The 22331-nt window shown below is 42.8% G+C and overlaps 1 protein-coding gene across 3 annotated transcripts in view; it reads left to right on the top strand.

The window, feature by feature from the left end:
• The window catches only part of HS3ST4 (heparan sulfate-glucosamine 3-sulfotransferase 4), a gene marked incomplete at its 5' end in the record, with an annotated part of 435146 nt that overhangs the window by 198207 nt on the left and 214608 nt on the right, over window positions 1-22331 (top strand). Inside the window, one exon of one of the 3 annotated variants that reach the window (XM_084751489.1) lies at window positions 19775-19886. The exons of the other annotated variants lie outside the window; for them this stretch is intronic. Of the gene's footprint in view, window positions 1-19774; window positions 19887-22331 lie in introns of those variants that run through there. 3 annotated transcript variants of the gene reach the window in all.

Raw genomic sequence — 22331 nt, 5'->3', positions numbered from 1 at the left:
GCTTTCCTTTAACCTGAGAAATTAGCAAAGTTTGAGCAAGAGAGAGGGGCAGCAAAAATTTGCTTTTCTCGTTTATTTATAATAAAAAGTTGGCTGATAGTGTAACACTTGTCTATAATGTACTATGATCACGTTCATCCCCACTCCTCTCTCACCCTCCTTCCCACTCCCTAAGACCACCTTTCTCTTCCCAGTTGGGCCTCTCCCAACCTGCCTCCTTTGCTTTCTTCTTTTCTTCCTTCCCTCTTCACCTTCTTCTCCCCTCTCTTTTCTTGCCCTCCCTTTTTCTCCTGCCCCCTTCCTCCTCTCATTCACCATGCAGGCCATTAGCAAAAAATGCAAGGAAAAGGTTGGAGCTAGGAGTGTCTTCCTCATCTTGTATTTTCCTGTGCTCCGGAATCTCAGAAGTCACCTTGCAAAACACTTGAAAGGATGATTATGTTTCTTCTGACTCTTGGGAATGATGTCATCATCCAATCTTGCAACCCCATCTGTCACAACTGGACAGGTTATCCCAAAGGCTGGCTTGATTATCTGTTTTGAGAAGGAACTTTATCTTATCTTCTGTAGCAACTCTCTCTCTCTCTCTCTCTCTCTCTCTCTCTCTCTCTCTCTCTTTCATTGTGGAACATAAGAATCTGGGTACAGTGAGAAGGAAACTTGTTTTTTAAGAACATCTCAGGCATATGGAAACAGCATCTAGAAAGGCAGAAGGAGGAAGGTAGCACAGCATATTTTAGGGGTGCCCAATGCTTCATCCAGTAGGACTAGCTTTGCATCAAAGGCCAGAAGGCAGGCAGAGAGGGTGAGACAAGAGGTGAGGGAGGAAGGAGGTGGAAGCTTGGGATGCCCGTGCTCTGCCTCACTATTTATAGGGAAACCGTATTCAGGTGCCAAGGCCTTACCCTTCTGGGGAATAGCTATTTTTGATGCCTGACGGCACTGATAAGATTTTGGGGTGGGTGGAAGGGTTGGGAGAGTTTTCTAGGATTTTGTTTCACTTCATGGGCTATGCAGGCTGAGAGGAGATGGCTTTCGAAGGAGCATGGAGGGAGATTTGTAAAAGGCTGGGTTGCCTAGTGAAGAAAGGCTGCAAAGTAGAGAAACTGCCAATGGGGCACGGCAGAAATGTCCAGTAGTGGAGTTGAGGAGTTGATGACACTTCTTGTTTTCCACACAGCACCATAACACGGGAAAGACTGAGCCTATGTGGTTGATTTAGAAGGTGCAAGGACACCAGCAGGGCGTATGGAGCTGACACTGGTACGGGAAGACAGCTGATGAAGGTTGCATTCTTGACCCATCCATCACCTGAGACTCAGCCTATTTAAAAATATGTCTTAGAATAGTTCTTGTTAAATGGCTGACCAGTAGGGTAGCTAACATTTCTCTTTAGCCAAGGGCAAAAATCTCTCAACAAGGATATTTTGCTCATTTTTTTAAATTTAATTATGCAATTCCCTCCCCTTTTCCCATCTCACGTCTGCCTCCTCCCAAGTTCACAGCTTCCTATTTTTAGCCATTGTTACATATGCTTCTGAGTCAACATTTAAATATAATCTGATGAGTTCTTTTTGTGTTGCCTGTATTTATGTTTCTAAGACTGATCACCTGGTATTGGATAACCAATCAGAGGACTCATTCCTGGGGAAGACTAATTCTCTCTTTTTCAGCAATGTTAACTGCGCATAGCTTTTCATCTATGAATAGCGTTCTATGAGATTTGCTCCTTCTGTGTTGTGAGGTCAACCACTTTTGGAGTTTGTCAGCTCTTGCATAGGTAGCCATGTCATTGAGATTTCAGGAGTGTAGCTTCCATATCATAGTTAAGAGGGGTAGCATCACACTTTCTAGACCTCTGTCATTGTCATTTACATTTATTTTTCTACTCTCTCTTAGGTGATGTTTCCCGAGCCTTGGGTATAAGAGTTTCATGGGGGAGATTTTAATTCCCAGGCACTGCTGACCTGTCAAAGGGATGGGAGGCAAGACTTTCTAGCGTGGGCAGCCTTTCTAGAAGCACAGAGGCTCTGAGTATTTCCAGTCAGAATGGCAAGCATGGAAATGGTGAGAATCGAGTGATTCTTGGTGGAGTGCCTAAATGGAACACCTGCTGCATTAGCTGCATGAGGACCACCCATCCCCAGCACCTGCTGCATTAGGAATGTGAGGACCACCCATCCCCAGCATCTGCTGCATTAGGAATGTGAGGACCACCCATCCCCAGCATCTGCTGCATTAGGAATGTGAGGACCACCCATCCCCAGCACCTGGTGCATTAGGAATGTGAGGACCACCCATTCCCAGCACCTGGTGCATTAGGAATGTGAGGACCACCCATCCCCAGCACCTGGTGCATTAGGTGCATGAGGACCACCCACCCCCAGCACCTGGTGCATTAGGTGCATGAGGACCACCCACCCCCAGCACCTGGTGCATTAGGTGCATGAGGACCACCCATCCCCAGCACCTGCTGCATTAGGAATGTGAGGATCACCCATCCCCAGCACCTGCTGCATTAGGAATGTGAGGATCACCCATCCCCAGCACCTGGTGCATTAGGTATGGGAGGCCCTCCCATCCCTAGCATTTGCTGTATTGGGTGTGGAAGGAGTACCGTTTCAAGAGGTGTGTGAGAGACACCTGTTCCCAGCACCTACTGCACCTGGTCTTGAAGGTGCATCTATCTGCACACTGGGTTTGGGACATGTGTCTGTTTCTCTTCTACTGTGTGAACTGTATAATACTTTGACTAAGTGTGTGTGTGTGTGTGTGTGTGTGTGTGTGTGTGTGTGAGAGAGAGAGAGAGAGAGAGAGAGAGAGAGAGAGAGAGAGAGAGAGAGAGAGAGAGAGAGAGAGAGAGAGCGCACCGGAATAATGGATCTGGCTGGAGAGCTAACTAATGGCTTGAGTGACTGTGGCCATAGGCAGCTGGCACTGTGTGATGTCCAGCTGCACCAGAATTATGGTGGGGAAACAACTGAAGAGACAAACCCACTTTACACAATAAAAGGGAAATGAGTAGACCTAGGAGCCGAAAGTCTCTAGAAGAGTCATCAGGCAAAACCTGACCAGGGAGCTGAACAGACGTAAGCCACTTTTACATCATCCCGCATGATTTTTTAACAAAGGTTTTTTGAGTTTTATTTTTATGTATATGAGTATTTTGGCTTACATATATGTCTAACGAATCAAATTCGTACAGTGTGTGTAGATGCCAGAAGAAGGCATCAGATCCCGAGACACTGTAGTTACAGAGAGTTCTCAACTGCTGTGGGGTGCTGGGAACTGCACCTGGGTAATCTGGGTGCTCTTAACTTCTGAGCCGTCTGTCTAGACCCTCTTTTGATATTTTATCTGTCTTTTCTTCTGAATGGATTCCATTTTCCTCCTGCTTTTAGAAGATGGTGCTGGAAGCCTTGGGCATGACTCTTTTAACAAACAATTACAATGAGAATGTAGCTCTGGGACAGAACATGTGCCTAGAAAGTGTGAGGCCCTAGGTTTGATTCTCAGAAAATGGCAATAAACCCAATGGATTAAAAAAAAAACCAAAACATTAAACTAACTATAGAACATTCAAGATTGAATTAAATTAGCTCTGATTTCCCTTCCTAACACATCCACAATGCTCTTACTTGGTCCAGAATCTTGCTTTCCTATCTTAACAAGCTGAAGCCACAGGTACCTACATTTAAAGATGCAGGTGGCTAAATTTTAGCTAAATTTCCATAAACTGAAAAGTGGAAGAGGAGATAGAGTTGTGAAGATGGGTAAACCAACTGTGAAGAGGCCAAGCAACAGTTGATGTCTATGTTTGAAACAGACAGACCGAAGTACCAAAAGATACTCAGCATCATGCTCTTGGACTTGGGAACTCTAACGTACATCAAGGGCTTTTTATGAAACTAGGACCTTGGGTAACCCAGAATCCCAGTCCTATTATGTCCCCTTCTTACCCCCTCCTTCCTCAGATGCTGACATCAGTTGACGGATGAGGGTCTCTAGGTACACTGGCTTGCCATTGAGTGCTGGAACCTGGAGCTATGGGCTTCGCTGGCAGCATTTAACACAAAGCTGCTTTCCATCCCTGTCAGACCCCACTCATTCTGCACCACAGCAGGAGAAGTCAGATGATGAATCGATTCCCTCAGTGGGCAGTGCTCCATGGCAGGCAGCTGTCCTTCTGTGTTGGCTGGATTACAATTGTATCTTTTCTCACTTGCTTCTGTGGAATCTCTTCTCTGTCGTATACACAGAACTCAGAGAATTCTGTTCCTCTCGTTCTCTCTCCTCCCTTCCCTTTGTTCATTTCTTAATGGAGAGGAATAAAGTTGGGGCTCTGCCATCTGGTCCCTCAGTTCATGGGGGATCCTTCCGCTGCCACCACTGTGCAGAGAAAATGGTGATTAAGAGATTACCATCAAAAAGAGAGAGAGAGAGAGAGAGAGAGAGAGAGAGAGATATTACCATCTTACAGTGGCTGAGAATCAGTGTCTTCATGTTTCTTAGCAACTTTGGAGAAGTAAGTGGCAGAAATCAAGTAAATGAAGAGTTCTTTGGGAGTTTGATGGCTGGCACTTCTGCCTTTTACTAGTGTTTTAGGGAATATTTATAGAGCAGTTTGATGGACTTTTCTGGAACTTATTGTGGCCTGGCTTTCTTCTATTTGGTAAGTATCCATCCTCTTTCTGTGGGTAATAATAACAATATTGATATTAAACAGTATTGTGTCATCTCACAGAAACCCCATGACACGCATTCTGTTTAGATTCTCACTATATGGATGAGGGCATGCAGTTCCACAGAGATTCACAGCTCACCCTAAGTCACACAACAAATCTACAGCATAGAAGTGCCTGTGTTTATACCTGTATCTACTTCAAATAATGCCTTCTGAGCCCCTAAGGCAATACCCAGACGACATTACGGTATTAGATTCCTCAAGGTGAAGGTTCATGCATATCTTTTTAGCTATAGCTACCATAAATATTTCTGAGAAAAAAAAACCCATCTGTGATCCTTACATATGTTTAATTATAAGAGGAGTATTGTCAGGGGAGAAGAAAACTGGACTAGGGATCCAGTCTTACTGTAACATCTGGTAGATTTCCTGCATTGAAGGAAACCAATTTTTTTTTTCAATTTTGTAAACCATGATCTGGCTAGTCTTCAGCTTTCCAAGGCCTGATATGTTTGGGGGATGCTGTGGTAACTTAACAAAATTCCATAAGCAAAATTGGTTTATTCTCTCTGAGTGTCATTCTCTACCTCTTGAGTGTCATTCTTTACCTCCATATGGTGGATAAGATGTGAGGGTTGAATAAGGTACAACACATTTGACTTGAGAGATGCCAGTTGGTACTATTTTGTTTACTTTGCTAAATCTCCATTGTTATATATCTCGAATGGACAGGGATAGCTGTGACAGAAGTGACCCACCAAACTGAGTACCATAGACAAAGTCTAAGGGGTGGGTTGGTAAGAGCCAACTTGAGAAAGGAAAGAAGCTTTAGTCCAGTTGGTGGCATTTGATGTCAAGAGGCTCCAAGTACAGATAAGGAGTGCTGAGGTTCATTGCTGACACTAGAGAAGTCCAGTAAAAAAAATCATGATGTGCTATATTAGTCTAGGTGACTATGATGGACCTGTCACTGGGCATTAGGGGCTAAGGCGAAACATTGCATAGTTAGATCCATGGACACCATGGATAGGAGATGAGATTCTGCCCCATCTGTATAACAAGACATTTCAGGACACAGTTGCTTAACATTCTGTGGCTCAGAAATTAGGAAGGTTTATTTATGCTCCCTTATGTATGAGGTCTCAGCTGGGAGGACCTGAAGACTCAGGGTGGCCCACCGACTGAACTAGGAGCCATCTGGGTGGTGATGTGACGCTTGCTGATGCCAACTGATGTGCTAGGCAAAGTACTTGGGGCCTCTCCATGTGGCTTTTCCACAAGGCCTAGTGTAGGCTTCCCGCAGCATGGTGCTAGCCACTGAGACTGATTGTCCTATGAGAACTAGATGGAAAAATGTGGCTTTGATTGTCACATACTACCACATATTCTAGGTTAAAGGAGAGGGGACACGTACCCACTTCTGGTAGAAAGGATGCAGCACTGATGCTAGGGGAAAGCGTGCTGAAAAGGAGGCGTGTCGTTCAAACTTGGCAAGTTCAGTCTCTCCAGGCACTTAAACTAAGTGTGATTATCAAGGAACTGTTAACAACACAGGTTCCAGATTCAGATCCCTGGCTTCACATTCTGACTCACTGGTTGTGTTATGATGGGCAGGCCCCTCTGCCTATCGCAACTTCCTCTTCTTTAAAATGGAGCATCAATGGTACCTCTCTGGTTGGATCACAGTGAACCTCCACTGGACTGACAGCGTGTGAACTCAGGGCTTGACCCCTGGAAAACGAGCAAAGTCAAGTGTCTCCTGTGGTTGTCATCACTAGGAAGGCTAACAAGGCAATTCTAGTAAAGGGGGGGGGGCGGTAAGCCAGGGATCTAGTGACCACACTCAGAATATTCTAGCTAATTCAATAAACATTATGATCTAATGCTTAGATGTAAAAAAAATCCTTTGTCAGAGGAGATTAGTTCCTACTCCTCTAGCTAAGAATTGGTCCCCGGAATGGGGCATCAGCAAAGGCCAAGGTAACATGGTTCTTGTAGAAATGAGAAGGTTCAGGAAGGATGAAGGCTGAATTCTGTCACAGCTAACAATCTTGACCCAGCAGTGTGCCTTTTATTTTTCTCCTTGTAAGCCTCTGTGTCTCATTGAGTTTCTAATTTGTCAGGTAGAAGGCTGGGGACAAAATCACGTCAACAGTGAGTGACGGAGGAGAGAGGCTCCACCACTGTGACAGAACCGTCTTTGAACATGATTAGACAACAAAAATTGAATCAGAGCCTGCCATCACATAGCTGGGCTCCAACACATACCCACAAAACCCCTGGCATAAATCACAGCTCTTTGGTTGCCAGTGATGGAAAACCAAATTAGCAGAAGTAAAAAGGAAACTTCCTTCCTTATTTTAAGTGGTCCAAGAGGCTATAGCCTCAGCTGTTAGGAATTTTGCCTCTGTTGTGGAGAACCAGCTGCCTTTTACTTGCCTCTGTTCTCAGGATAATCTTTATTATTCATGAGTTCAACCCACTCAAGTACTTACTGGGTGCTCACTAGGCTTGGGCCTTGGTTTAGGCACTAGGGAAAAGCAATGAGCATGAGGTTCTTCCCAGATGGGAAAAACTGAGTGAATAAGAAAAATTAAACCCCATGAATGAATGAGCTCTCTGGTAATATAACAGAAATGATTAGGTTAAACCAGGGTGCACAGAGTGAAAGAAGAAAATTCCAGAAGGTCTCTGCGCTGGCAGCATGTAAGATGGTGCATGTGTAGTGTGTGTGTGTGTGTGTGTGTGTGTGTGTGTGTGTGTGTGTGTGTATCTTGTTGCTATGTGGGGGTAAGAGACAGTATTCTAGGTAGAGGCAGCAGCATCTATAGAGAGTCAGAGACAGAAAAGAATTTGCTGTGTTTGGAAAAATCAAAGGCAGTCAGTACAGCTGGGCCCTGGTGACCAGAGAGAAAAGCCATTTGAGAATAGAGAGAGACCCTGGAGTGCAGTTCAGGCTCCATAGCCATGAAATGGGGCTTTTATTTAAATTTATGTATAAAGAGTCATTTTTAGATTTTAAAGCATGAAACCAACATGCTTTTTCTTTTTCTTCTACAAAGATCACCTGACTTCTTGGAGAATATCGTTTTGAAGATAATGTTGGTTTAAGTTGACAGTCTTCCCAGTGAATTGTTTCTCCAGGTCTAGTGGCAGTGAAGGGTCTCACTGGTCAGCCTTGTGGCATGCGAATGTTCCAGACCAGTCTTTGATGCGGCGCTTTGAGTAACACAAGGAGAATGTGAGAATGTGATCAGCTCACTCGATCTTCTTTTGGAAGCACAGGAACATTCAGCGGGAGAAGGGATGGATGTTGGACAGACGGAAGAGATAGATATCTTCTCTGTCCATCAGTAGCACACCTGCAATGTGACGTTGCAACCCAGCCTTGTCCACTGAGCAGACCCTGCTCCTCAGTCCAGGTACTAGAGGGCCACTCCAACGCTGAAAGATTTCTTCAAGGTTTTGATCCAGGGTGGCTTCTACCTACGTGGTTATAGTTTGCCCTGTAAACCCTAGGAGGGGTGATCCCTGGAGACCTTTCGAAGGGAACAGAAGCATCGCACCTCCAATACTTAGTTCGCTTCCCTAGATAACACGGGTAAGTTCCTGTCTCTCCCTGGAGCTCTACTATGATTCTGGCCTCGGTCCTTGGAGCATGGGGAATTCATTAGCGTTTCAAATGCTTTATGGTAAACCCTTGTTTAACAGACTTTTAAAAAAAATTTAAGCTTCATTTGGCTGAACTAAAACAGCATTAGTACGCAAGTGAAGTCGTACCTGTGCCCAGACTTGGCAAAGAAATCACTGGATGGTACCTTGTGGATTTAGCAGGTAGGAGTAAGAAGCAACTTGCAAAGCAGAATAGGAAGCTATGGGATGGAAATAACTGGGGCTTTTGGTTTCCTGTAGCACTGTGACATTCTGTAGTTTATAAGCCTTTTACTTAAAGGAACAGAGTTGGTAAGAAAATCCTTTCCCATACAGAATCAACCATGCTGTATAGTCCCTTACATTGGGCCCACATTTATTTAGTACCCACTGTGTACAAAACATTGGACAACAGTGATGTAGATATAATGGGATAAGCGTTTGAGTTACATCTAATGTGGGAGACAATTTGGAATACCAGCAATGTCAAGGGAAGTAATGAGATTTATAATAGAGTAAGTCTGAAGAAAAAGTGGATACGTATGTATGCACATGTCCTATGTCTTGATGTGAGGAAATGGGTACAGTGTACAGAAAGGCTCTAGAGCCCAAAGGAATTGAGTGTGATGAGCCAGTGCTTGCCAGAAGGCAGTAAATGTAGGAGATTAATCTTGGGTGGTAGACAAAGACCAGACAATGTTTTTTCTGGTGATGCCAAGTGCAAGTTGTGAATAATGACAGGTTTCAGCATTGGACAGTGACGGATCAGCCCTATGATAAATCAGAGGAGACTCTAAGGAGAATGGAGTTATCAGAGAACAGGTGACAGGTCAGAGAGCAGTGGGGCAGGGGTGAGTGAAAACCAGAGCTGAGATGGTGTGGGAAATGACCTGTCATTTTCTGCCATTGTAAGAGAATGCTGTGGCTCACACAATTCAAAACACAGGAGTTTATCTTTCATTTTTCTGGTTGCTGGAAAGACCAAGATCAAGATACTGGCAGCTTTGGCAGTTGGTAAAAACCCACTTCTTCTTCTTTCCAGATGGCTACTGTCTTTCTGTGTGATCACATGGTGGCACTTTTAGAAGGGTGAAAGATCTCCTAGATATCAGCCCTCATCCCCACTTCACCTCCCAAAGGCAACACCCAGCTTCTGGTACCATACACGGGAAATAAGGTGCAACATATGAGTTTCAGTGGCTACATTCACTTTGTAGTAGTAGCCAAAGAGATGGAGAGATGAAAATGGATGAGATTAGTGAATAGATGGGTGAGGGTGATGGCTTGATTGAGGCAGCGGAGGACAGTAGGATACGCCTTGTTATTTGCATCTCTCAATATGTTTCATTTTGTTTGTTTTTTATATACTGGAGATGGTAAATGGCTGAGAAACACTTAAAGAAATGCTCAACCTCCTTAATCATCAGGGAAATGCAAATCAAAACAACTCTGAGATTCCATCTTACACCCATCAGGATGGCTAAGATCAAAAATTCAAGCGACACCACATGCTGGCGAGGATGTGGGGAGAGAGGAACACTCCTTCATTGCTGGTGGGAATGCAAACTAGTACAACCACTTTGGAAATCTATCTGGTGCTAGCTCAGAAAAATGGGAATAGGGCTTCCTCAAGACCCAGCTATTCCACTCCTTGGAATATACCCAGAAGATGCTCCAGCACACAGCAAGAAAATGTGCTCAACCATGTTCATAGCAGCCTTATTCATAATAGCCAGAACATGGAAACAGCCTAAGTGTCCATCAGTAGAAGAATGGATAAAGAAACTGTGGTACATATACACTATGGAATACTACTCAGCTATTAAAAACAAGGAATTCCCGAAATTTGTGGATAAATGGATTGAGCTAGAAATGATCATAATGAGTGAGTTAACCCAGAAGCAGAAAGACTCAAATGGTATATACTCACTTATATCTGCATATTAGTCCAAGGGGCATGTCCCACAAAAGCTTTCACTTACCAGGAAACTGAGACAGAGGGGAGGACATTCTAGTGGGACTCTAGATGAGAGAAGCAAAGTAGAAGGATCCAGAGGGTCCTAGAAGCCAAGGACAAGACAGGCGGTAAACCTTAAACCCCTACCCAGATCTAGACAATGGACAGAACACTCTCCACAGTAGAGTGGAGAGTGGGATATTACTTTCTCACATACTCTGGTACCTCACCTTTGACCATGTCCTCTGGAGGGGGAGACCTGGTGGCACTCAGAGGAAGGACAGCAGGTTACCAAGAAGAGACTTGATACCCTATAACCATATACAGGGGGAGGTAATCCCCCTCAGGAACAGTCATAGGGAAGGGGAATAAGGGGAAAATGGGAGGGAGGGAAGAATGGGAGGATACAAGGGATGGGATAACCATTGAGATGTAACAAGAATAAATTAATAAAGTAAAAAAAATTGAATGACATATTTGTTAATAATTTAACTCATGTTATTTTTATTTCTTTTAAAAACTTTTTTTTTTAGAATTTAATATACAAGTGCTGCATTTACCTAATTTGTGCTTCCTCTCTTCTTTCTTAAGGTTATGGCCTTTTTCTTGAACTGTGGTATGAGTCCCATTCTTTTTAAAAATAATAACAAATTGAAAACAGATTCTTTTCTTATACAATAAATCCTAACTATAGTTTCCCTTCCCTCTATTTCTCCCAGATCCTCCCCACTTCCCTCTTCTCTGGATCCACTTCCTTTCTGTCTCTCATTATCAAAGAAAAGGCTTCTAAGATATAACAATAAAACATGACAAAAATATAATAAGATGAAACAAAAAACTATCATATTTGAAATTGGACATGGCAGCCCAACAGGAGGAAAAGAGTCCCAAGATCAGGCAGAAGAGTTGGAGACCTCCTCATCCTCATAGTCAGGAGTCCCATAAAATACTAAACTAATATCTATAATAAATCCATGGAGAGCCTCATGTAGACCCATGTAGACCATGTTCTTGCTGTCTCTATCTCTTTGAACTCATGTACCTTGCTTAGTTGATTTAGAGAACCTTGTTCTCTTGGTGTCTTCCATCCCCTGATTCTTAAACTATTTTTTTGCTTCCTTTCCCTTGGGATTCCCAGAGCCCCAAGGGGAGGGATTTGATAGAGACTTCCAATTTAGACTCTCTCTCCACAAAATACCTGGCTGGCTCTGTACTTCTGCATCCGTTCCCATCTGCTGCTAGAGGAAGCCTCTTTGATGATGACTGGATAAGGCACTGGTCTAAGACTATAGCACAGTGATTTCAACCTTCCCTATGCTGCAACCCTTTAGTACCATTCTCTATGTCATAGTGACCCCCAACTGTACAATTTTTGGTGTGACTTCAGAGTTTTACTTTTGCTCCTGTTATGAATTGTAATATAAATATCTGATATGCAGGATATCTGATATAGGACCGTCAAAGGGTTCATGACCCACAGGTTAAGAACTGTGGCTATAGCAAAATATCATTAGAAATTATTTTATTTTTATTTTGAGACCAGTTGTGTTTCGTTTAATGCCGTGTCTCTAGGCTATCTTATCTCTAGTTCTTGATTATCCAAGCAGTGTCAGGTGTGAGCTTAAAGTCAAATCAGACATTGGTTGGTCACCATTGCCCTACAATATTTTTTCAGGCAGGACAGATTATAAGTCAAAGGTTTTGTGGCTGGGTTGATGTTCATATATATATTTTTGGTAACTTACAGAGTACCTTCCCACACCAAAGAGACTAGAAAATAGGGATGAAGGGTCTTTTAGGCACCAATTCAACTTCTGCATGTCCAATGAGTTGTGTGGATGTTGCCCTCAGCAATGGGATCCTGCTGTCAGTTGGTGGAGAGCACCCCTTTGTCTCAGCATCAGCCTGGATTTTTGGGGGCGTTTCCATGGGACACCCTTGGCAAACAACTCAATTAAATGCAATCTAGTCCTGCCCATTGGAAGCCTTTCCTGGCTGCAGGAGATGGCCAATTGAAACTCTATATCCCCTATTACTAGGAGACCTCATCAGAACAACCTTTACAGATTCCAGGAAGTTTCCTAGTAGGTTTCCACATTCCCCCATTCCCCCAAGTGCCTCCCAATTCCAGCTGTCTTTCCTCACGCTCTTCCTCCATCCCATACCTCCTCCTTCCTACTCCTGTCACCCCCACCCCCAGTCCAACTGTGAAATCTATTCTATTTCCCCTTCCTAGGAAGATCCATGCATTACACCTACAGCCTTCACCCTTACCTAACTTCTTTGGGTCTTAGTTATCATTTGCTTAACGGCTTATATATCCACTTATAAGTGAATAATATATCATATTTGTCTTTCTGCCTCTGGGTTACCTCACTCAGGATGATATTTTTCTAGTCCCATCCATTTGCCTGAAAAATTAATGATGTCATTTTTTTAAACATCTGAGTAACACTCCCTTATACCAAAATTTCTTTATCCATTCTTTGGTTGAGGGACATCTATATTGTTTCCAACTTCAGGCTATTATGAATAAAGCTCCAGTGGACGTGACTGAGCATGTGTCCTTGTGGTAGGATGGAGTCTCTTTTGGGTATATGCCCAAAAGTGGTATAGCTCGGTTTTTAGGTAGATTAATCCCAACTTCCTGCGGAACCACAATATTGATTTCCATAGTGGCAGTAAATGTTTGCACTCCCATGAGCAATGGAAGAATGCCCGTGATGGTCCCATTCTCAACTATCCTTTCCTTAGAGATTTGCATGAATTGAAACCAATGTGATCTGACTCTGGTTTCCTGTTGCTTGTTCTGGACATGCACATAAGGCCATGGAGATACTGGAGGACACTGACTGTGTGAGAGAGCCAGAGGTGAACTATTCAGAGTGATTAAACATGGAACATGGTCAATTCAAGAGTAGCAAATAGCACAGGGTCCTAAAATCCTTCAAATCCTCATGTGTTGCAGCCTTTAGCCTTCCTTAGCTGTTGGCCCTCAGGGTGCTCTGGCAATAAATGGGGTTGTTAGTTGTGGCTCAAATCTCAGTGTAAACGTCTGCTTTCTGTGTGTTGGCCAGTTTTCTGATCCTTCTGAGCTCTGGCCTCTTTGAAGGATCTCCATAAAACTGAAACAGGGGTGTGTGATGAACCCTTTGAGGTATGGCTCTCTCTCTCTTTTCCTACCTCTACCTTGGTGATGTACTGGAAAGTACTCTATACTGGTGAGAATGATACCACTGTGTGCTTATGCATATGGATACGTACACACACACACACACACACACACACACACACACACACACAATCACTCACTTTTGTTCAGGTTTCTTTTCTTTCCTTTTGTTTTTATCCTTTCTACACTTTTCTCATTTGAACAAATAAAGACTTTTGTGTTGAGTGACAACTGATAGTCACAAAATGAAAGGGTGCCTCATTTGGGTCAAAGTATCCATAGTAATTTTTTTTAATATTCTCTGAGTGAGCCTCCTTGTGTGGGACACCAGGAATTCATACAACTCTAAGCTCCCATAGGGGGAAGTGATATTCCCCTGGTTCTATATAGCCCAGTGACCTTCAGGCTCGTACTTTTCCTCTTGTTTCTCTACCTCTCTCATGGTCTGCACATTTGAGTTTTCTTTAGCTGGTGTCAAACCATTCGCCTCTTGACTGAGGCCAGACTGAGCCTTACAGACTCATCTCCTTTTGCCTTCAAACTGATAATGACAATTGTTAGTACAAGCATCACTCAGATAATCCATATTATTTTACCAAATAGGCCTGGCTCTATCCCTTGGACATATATGAACTCCTTTGTTCTTCAAAGCAACTCCTCATAAGACAGAGTTGCTGATTGTATCCCTCTGTCTCTGAACAGATATGAGCGTCTCCTTGAACACAGAAACAAGGTTTCTGAGGCTTCACTTGCTTGTGTGTGACCTTTATGGTTCTGCAATGTCAGCTAGTTGATGGCATGGTCGTTATATATTTTGCCATCTTGTCTACCATCAAAGCAATGGAACTCAAACAGTCTCTGGAAGTTAGCTTATTTTTTTGAAATCTTTTTATACACTAAAGCAAGTTACAGACCTCATTCAAATACGTGGTGTCATTTACCATCCTATAAGGTAGCCGTAGGCATCCATATAAAGAAAGCAGAAGGAAATCAAATAGTGTCACTGAGTCACAGCTGGGAGTATTGACAAGGCTCTCTGCTTGAAGTTTGCACTCTTCATGCTGAAGAGGCTAGAAGTTCAAAAGATGTTAAAGACACATGAACACTGAGTCGAGTGTTTACAACAGTAAAGGTTAAGTTGGAATTCATAAGGGAATTAATACTTTTTCATGTAACATGATGCTTTTAAAAATGTATACCTGTAGAAGTGGGTGCAGGTACTCCTGTACATGTCTTACTGGTCTATGTGCTTGTGCATAGGTGGGGTAGGCCGGAGGAGGAAGTGGGGTGTCTTTGTCTATCACATTCCACTCTTGAGAAAGGTCACCTCCCTGAACCTGGAGCCCTATAGGCACGCAGCCATCAATTCCCAGCAAGTAATCTTCCTGTTTCTGACCCTTCCAGCACTAGGGTTATGGTGCCATATGACAATGTCTGGCTTTTATGTTCATGTTGAGTATTCAAACCCAGGTTCTGATGCTTGCACAGCAAGCATTCTTACCCACTAAGCCATGTAACAAGATGTTCTTCACTGTTTTCTTCTGTCTCCTGATACATCGTATTTTATAAAAACAACCCCTTGGAAGAGGGCTGCTGGGCAAGACTAAGGACAGTTGACACTGGGTCAAATCTAGATCCCTTCCCATTCCCACATACAATGTTTGTCTTCTCTAGTTTTCTGGTTCATCTTTAGTGACTTACTCGTTGCCTTCTCTCTACTTTTCTATATGCTGTCCATCTGGCTAGAGGACCCTCCCCTTCCTATTCCAGGTGGCATAGAACAGCACGTTTCCTTCAGGTGGTCCCCAAACTAAAGTATCTCAGACCCTCATCTGTTCCCAGTTGAATTGTTCTGAGCCCATTTTAAGAGCTTCTGAAGGATGCACACTTTGTAGGCTAACCATGAGACACTCCCATTCTTTTTTTTTTCCTGCTAATCCTCTGAAGGTGCTTGAAAAACAAAGCAAAATGCCCTAACACAACCAAAATAAACAAGCCAAAAAACTGTGACAGGCACTGCACCAGCCTCTTTCAAGACCATGGGGACCATTTCTTTTTAATGAGATGCAATGACATAGTTGCTGAGTAACTGTTAGAAGGAATTTTGCATTGGATGTGGTAGTGGCAAGTTGGGGAAGGAATCCCCTCTAAAGCATACCCTTTCCACCTCCCATTTCAAAGGCAAATAAGATATCTCCTTCAACATCATCTGGTAGGGGAATAATAACCCCTACCAGGGGTTGGTAGGAATGACAAGTCCAAACAGTAAGGAAGAAGGCGTGGAAATATGAACATCTGCTTGCAAAATCATGCAGCTGCCAGAGAATTCAGTCCATCAACTTTCAGATTTCCTCAATAGGTGATCAATGCCTTTGGTTTTAGCCAGTACTAACTAGGTCTGTCTGTTGCAACCCTTAGAAGCATTCCTAATAGTTTTTTTTTTAGGTCTGCAGCCCTTCCTGGATTTGGAGCAAGCTCAGGTGGGGATATGTGTCTTTGTGAGCCAGTTTCACACAGGACTCGGAATGTGTGGTATCTATTTTCATTGTTATTGTCTTAATATCAATGAAAGGCTTATGTTTATTCAAGTCTCATGTCTGTCTGTCTCTAGAGCGTGGCTCCTTAATCACTATTGTCTGATTCTTGTTATTGATCACAGTGAAATGAGTTAATAAATGAATGAATAACTCACCAGCAGCGAGATTTGCTGAAATTGGTTTTTATGCCAATTTTATTTAGTAACTTTATTGGGATTTGTATTAGAAGAAAGGCTGTATTATTTGTTCTATACCTTGCTTGATTTTGACTATCTAGTCTATCTACCTATCTAGTCATGTTTTGTTTATCTTAGCCTAACTCACTTAAACTCATTAAAATTAGTGAAAGTTTACAGTCTTGCACTTTTAGTGAAGCATAAAAGGAGACAGAGTGTATTTGAAGCTCAAGACATGCTATCCTAGTGAGCTGATGGAACAGAGGGGTGGAGCTATTACTGTTCACATCTGTTAGAAGGTTGAGGACTTAGAAAAGACAGATACAGTTAGTTAGCCTTCCATATCTGTGGGTACCACATCCACAGATTCAACCAAGCACAGGCAGAAATATTTGAAATCAACTCAACTACACATGTATTAAACATGTCTAGAACATTTCTTGTCATTATTCCCTAAGTCATACAATATAATAATTCTTACATTGCAACGGGGACCACAGCTTATCAGAAATGATGTATATAGTATGTAGGATGATATGTTATGTATAAATATGATCCAATTTTATATTGGGGACTGAACCTCAGTAGATTTGGTATTCTCAAGAGGGTTTTCAAGTCAGTTCTCCCATAGATTCCACTTACACTTGTTTAATAATGCAGACCAGGTGCAAAGCTGGCTGCCGTGCTCCTCCTGCTGTGTCATTAGAGTAATACCATCCTGAGAAGCTCCATTGATACTTCCCTTGATATATGATGCTGTTCTGAGAAACCAGGACAATAAGCCCAGTCAGTGCATACTTGTAGTCAATGGGTTGACTGCCTACCTGTCTATGATCAGCTAAGGGTGGAAGTAAGTTTCCCCTAAACTCACAGACATTGAATCCTCTTCAATTAGCAGCTTCTTCAACTTTGGTACATTTCCCAGGAAGTTACCTACAAGAAAATCACCTCTCTGTGTGTTTGTTTTCCAATATTTTCTTAGTAGCTATGACTCCCTAGTTTCCCCAGGGGCAGATAGGAATGTCCAAGAACAGCTGTCAGCATCTGCAGAAACTCACCCAGTAGGAGGCGGCTGAAAGATCACTTCCTCCACTGTACTGAGTAGTACAAATTGCTCAGCAGCCATGCTTAAGATGTTTTCATGACTTTTTCCCCCATTCCCTGTCCACCTGTAGAATAGCTGCTGCACTAACACTACCCATAATCCTCATATAAATATTATTTAGCACTTGCTTCTGTCATGTCCTTCTATTCCTTTCAGTTTTATCCATCACAAAATTCTGTTCCAAGCTACCTGGCAAGGCTGGGTATTTAATCACAATTTTGGAAGTAGAAAACAATGAGTTTAGCCTGAAGGAGCTATAGAAAAGTAGGAAACACAAGTTGCTTAACATTGTTTTATCTTATCATATGCCAGTGCTCACATCTACTAGATATGTGCCTACATTTCTATGTCATCTAGAACATGCTAGCTTTGTCAATCTATGTTTCTCTGACTTGTTCTCCTTTCTAGTTCACCAATCTCCCAGTCTTATTATAATCGAAGGCCCAGAATACTGCTTATTGTATTAGGGAAGATGTCAGGCAGGAAGAGCACTGACATCATCTCCCCAGATTTTCTTCTTGAGCTATGTGATCAAAAGTCAATGCCTTTGATGGGGCAAGGATCTTGGCTATGAAGTCGCATTATGAGAATTTGTAGCATGTCCTTCCAACTCTAGGGAGAGAGTTTCTTCTTCATCCCTTCCTTTTGGTAATGAATAAAGAGGACTGAGGGAGAGATGTCTATAGAGAACAGAAGTAGTCTGGATCCAAGTCCTGGTTGAATACATGGAAACCAGAATGCAAGGAAGTGTCAGTGTGGTGGTTCTAGGCAAACAAGGTCCTGAGTGTCATTAACAGTATTCAGGAAGTAAATGAAGTATGCTATAGAAGCAGCAGAGAGCTGTTGAGGCAGTCATCAAAACTACAACAGCTATGCTGGCTGTATAAATCATTGTAGTTGGTCCCCAAATTACAGCATTGTGCCACTGAACCTTAAGTTACTTTGCAGGAAGATGAAATACATACACACATATGTGAATATAGGCATACATGTCAATATATTTACAGATTTGTGGATTCTATATATGGGAATATATAGTATGTAGACAGTGTCATAATGAATTCATCATTTCATTATTGACTATAAGGATGTGGATATAGATGTGGGCTTGCTTATACCAAGTCTGTCCACTTGGTATACGTGAGATCCATTAATGAGTAGGAGTACAGGGAGGATGGAGGATGCATTTCCACATATTTGACTTTCCTTCTTACTCTTGTTTCTTTGCTCTCTAATATTTGTTCAGCCATCCTGAACTGGTTCCAGTGCCTCAAATGTACTAGGCTCTCTCTCATCCAGAATCCCCACGTGCTGCTGTTACTCACGTCTAGCGCTACCTCCATACCCGTCTCCCACATCCACTGTGTGATAGATAACACAGACACACACTTTTTGCTAAAGTATGCGTAATTTTTACACAAACTCCAAGGAAGCTTTCAACAGTGATTTGTTATGTTTCAGGAAAATTCCTCTGACCATTCTCTTCCAAACTTGAGTATTGCCAGCACTTTAATAATTCCTTAAATGTACCAAGGCTTAATGAATATTTGGCAAATGAGAGAAAACTGGAATGAGTCAATGAATAAAATATGAATACATGGCTAGATAGATGAGCAAGGAAAGGACGGATGGGCACATAAATGGGGGAATGGCGTTTGGCATTTCCGTCCCCTCCATTCTCCTGGGGAAAAGCACTCTTTTCCTCAGCTGCTTTGAGTACAGCACGCTGGTCAGGCATCTCCATGTCCTTCATCTCATGTCAAGGAGACACATTTGCTTTTTAAAATCAAATCTTATTTTGAGCTGCCAGAGGTCAGAGCCAGTAAGGCAGCAGCATAAATCACCCTTTTGTTTTTTTTTTTGTAGATCAGAACCTGGTCATCTGAATAGGGTACTTTCATTGACTCATGGGGACACGTTGCCCAGCTTCCCAGGCCCCCAAGGACAGCAGAAGTCATTTATTCATTCCTCGATCAATTCATTTATTCATATCTCAATTCATATTTTCAATCAGTCTCTTCCACAGCTTGTCAATGAAGGGAAATAATCTTGGATTTTAAAAGAACTGAGTTCCAATCAGGCATATCACTTTGGACACTGAATGTCTGTGACACACGTGGCTTTTCTGTGCCCCATTTCACTTCTTTAGAAAGAAAGGCTTATCATTTTGACTCTTAGGGCTGTTCTGAGAATTAAATGAGTTAATAAATGCAAAGCATTTTGCACAGCCTCTGGTATGTTGTTGATGCTAAATAAATGTTAGCTCCCATTATAAATTCCCTAAAATATGAATTCCTCCCCTCATCAAATATGGATTGAGCTTCTTTTGAGTAGCAGATCCTGAGCTGAGTAAAACATGCTCCCTAACCTGTTAATATCTCACAGTCAGTTGGGTTTGACAGAGACATGGGTTAATAATTAGAAAACTTTCTGACAGAGTTAGTGGTGGAATCTAAGAAGTGGCAAGACCAGGAAATGGCCCGTCTGCCCATGGGGAGATAGTGAAGTGGCTGCGAACGGCAGAAGAATATGGCCTAATTGGGGCAGATAAAGTCGGGGTTCTCAAAATGTTTCAGCTGCCACAGGAGGATGTAATGCCGACAGGTAGGACTGGGGATAACATGAAGGAGGAAGCCAGAGTGTGAGATGGGAAGGCATTAAATAGGACAGGTATGAAAGAAACAGGATCTGGGTTAAGGAAGGATGTAGATACAGGAGAGTGGAGGCTTTGGGGATCATCTAGGTATTTGTTTATTTATTTATTTATTCATATTAATTGTCAGTGGTTGTCCCATCCCTTGTATCCTCCCATTCCTCTCCCCCCCCCCATTTTTCCCTTACTCTCCTCCCTTATGACTGTGACTGAGGGGGACTTCCTCCCCCTGTATATGCTCATAGGGTATCAAGTCTCTTCTTGGTAGCCTGCTATCCTTCCTCTGAGCGCCACCAGGTCTCCCCATCCAGGGAACGTGGTCAAATATGAGCCACCAGAATACATGTGAGAAACCAATACCTAGAAGGAAGTCATACCATCTAGGTATTTGTTTCTCACAGTATGGCTTGGGTGGGGCATCTTGGGAGACTGTTAAAAATGGAAACTGTTACACTATCCCTCATGCTCTGATGCTTCCTGTGCCTACACATCAGCAAGACCTTGCATGGCTGGAGGGACACTGAGTCATGGGGAGAACTGAAAGCAGACGTAGAAGCTGGTGAGCGCTTGGATAAATCAAACACACTGGAGCTCACTTCTTGAGAAGCGAGGAGGGTTCTGTTCCTCGTAAATGTTCCTCCCCAACCCACACACACACTTTGATATTAATTTGGAGTGATCATTATAAAAGGAGGGCAGACTTTTGATTTCTCCTTGAGCCTTTTGGGGTAACAGCCCTACAGTGTTCCCGGCGATATCTTTAGTCATCAGAGTGGGTTTCACGGCTTTATTGCCAAAGCCGTAGCCGAGTGTTTATGGCTGAGTGATAAATCCCTAGAACATGGATTTCTTACTGGAAGTGCTGACTCAATCTTAACTTTCACACTGCAAATGGTGCCACAATAAAATGGATATATCAAAGTTGTGGTGACTATAAAGGTCTTTTAAAATCGAGTTGACATTGCAGTATGTTTCCTTGAGATAAGGTGAGGATTTACGTTCATAAATAGAATTGTGAAGCCCGAGGAGCATAATTGGTGATTTGGGGTGTTGAGATTTGGGCGTCTTTTGTCCTTGATCCTCTGTATAATTTGCTTCTCCTTCTGTGGGGAGGGCAGCCTCACTTTTCAGCTCCAAGCCCGTCTGTGTGCAGAGATATAGATGTCATCTGAAGACCCCCTTCAGAAGTTCTCCTGTGAAATGTTTTTCAAGGCAGTGCAATCCAACAAGCTATGGTGGGTTTTTTTCTTTTTGTTTGTTTGTTTGTTTCATTTTTTTCCCATTCTGCTCTGTGGTGGGCACTTGACTATGTGACCAGAATATAAACTCAATAAGAATTTCGACAGTTAACTTGCCATGTAGCCTTTGAGGGAGTCTCTCACTCGTTCACTGTTCATGGATTGTTTGCTTTGCACCTGGCCGTAATGCCAGAGTGCTTAGAGGAAGCAGTGGACACGAGCACCTTCTTGTTCTCAAGGGACTTCCACTGAAGGCAGACAGGCTAATAAAGAATATATCGTGGAATAGATATTGACATCAAGGTATTCTTCCATGACTGCACCAAGAAGCATAAGAAGCATTTGTTTCTCACTAGGAAAACCAAGACTTGTGAATAGAGGGAGGTCATTGGATTTGCATGCTGATAACTATGATAGTAACCTCACCTACAGTCTCTCTCCCAAAGCACCAGCTGTGGTCAAAAAGAGTGTGAAAATCTTCAATGGAAATTTCCAGAAATAAGAAAGTCATCACTTCAAATTCCACATTCCTCTAAGTGTGTGACAAAATTTTGCGAATCATTCAGTTGCCCGTTTTATCTGTCATAAATATCCTACCCTTCTGCTTGTCACTCAGGTGTGGGCCGTAGCCACAGTCTCAGGCCTCAGCTGTGGATGCATGGGGGACTGCTATTGTTTACTGATAAAATCCTTGGGGTTATGAATGAACAATGCCTGCTGAGGGTGACTGTGGCTGGAATCCAGGCAATGTGTTTGGAAATAGCCACACAATTAAGTGAATTACTAATGACATACCAGGTCCCAAATCATAGAGAGACTGTGGAGGCCTATGCTAATGAAGGGTTGTGGTAAAAATAGGAGAGGTGAGCATAATCAAGTCCATAGTAGTTGGCTGGAAAGATTAAAATTTGGGGCCTGGTTTTAGGAGTACCCAGAAAGGAAGCTGGTGAGGGGTGATGGAGACATGGCATGCAGACAGTGAGATGGAAGGTGCAGGTGTATTACTTGTTTTCCCAGGTGAGGCTTCACAATGGCTTTGGCCTTACAGCCATTTCTCTTGGAATTTACAATTATCTCCTTGACCTGCATTTGCACAGGTATCATCACATGGAGAGTGTAAGCATCCCTGAAGAATCCGAAGTGACCCAAAGCCTTGGC

The sequence above is a fragment of the Acomys minous genome (genome assembly GCF_964271855.1).
Source record: "Acomys minous genome assembly, chromosome: 2".
Lineage (NCBI taxonomy): Eukaryota > Metazoa > Chordata > Mammalia > Rodentia > Muridae > Acomys > Acomys minous.
Note: the sequence above shows the minus strand (reverse complement) of the source record. Positions and strands in the feature narration are given on the sequence as shown.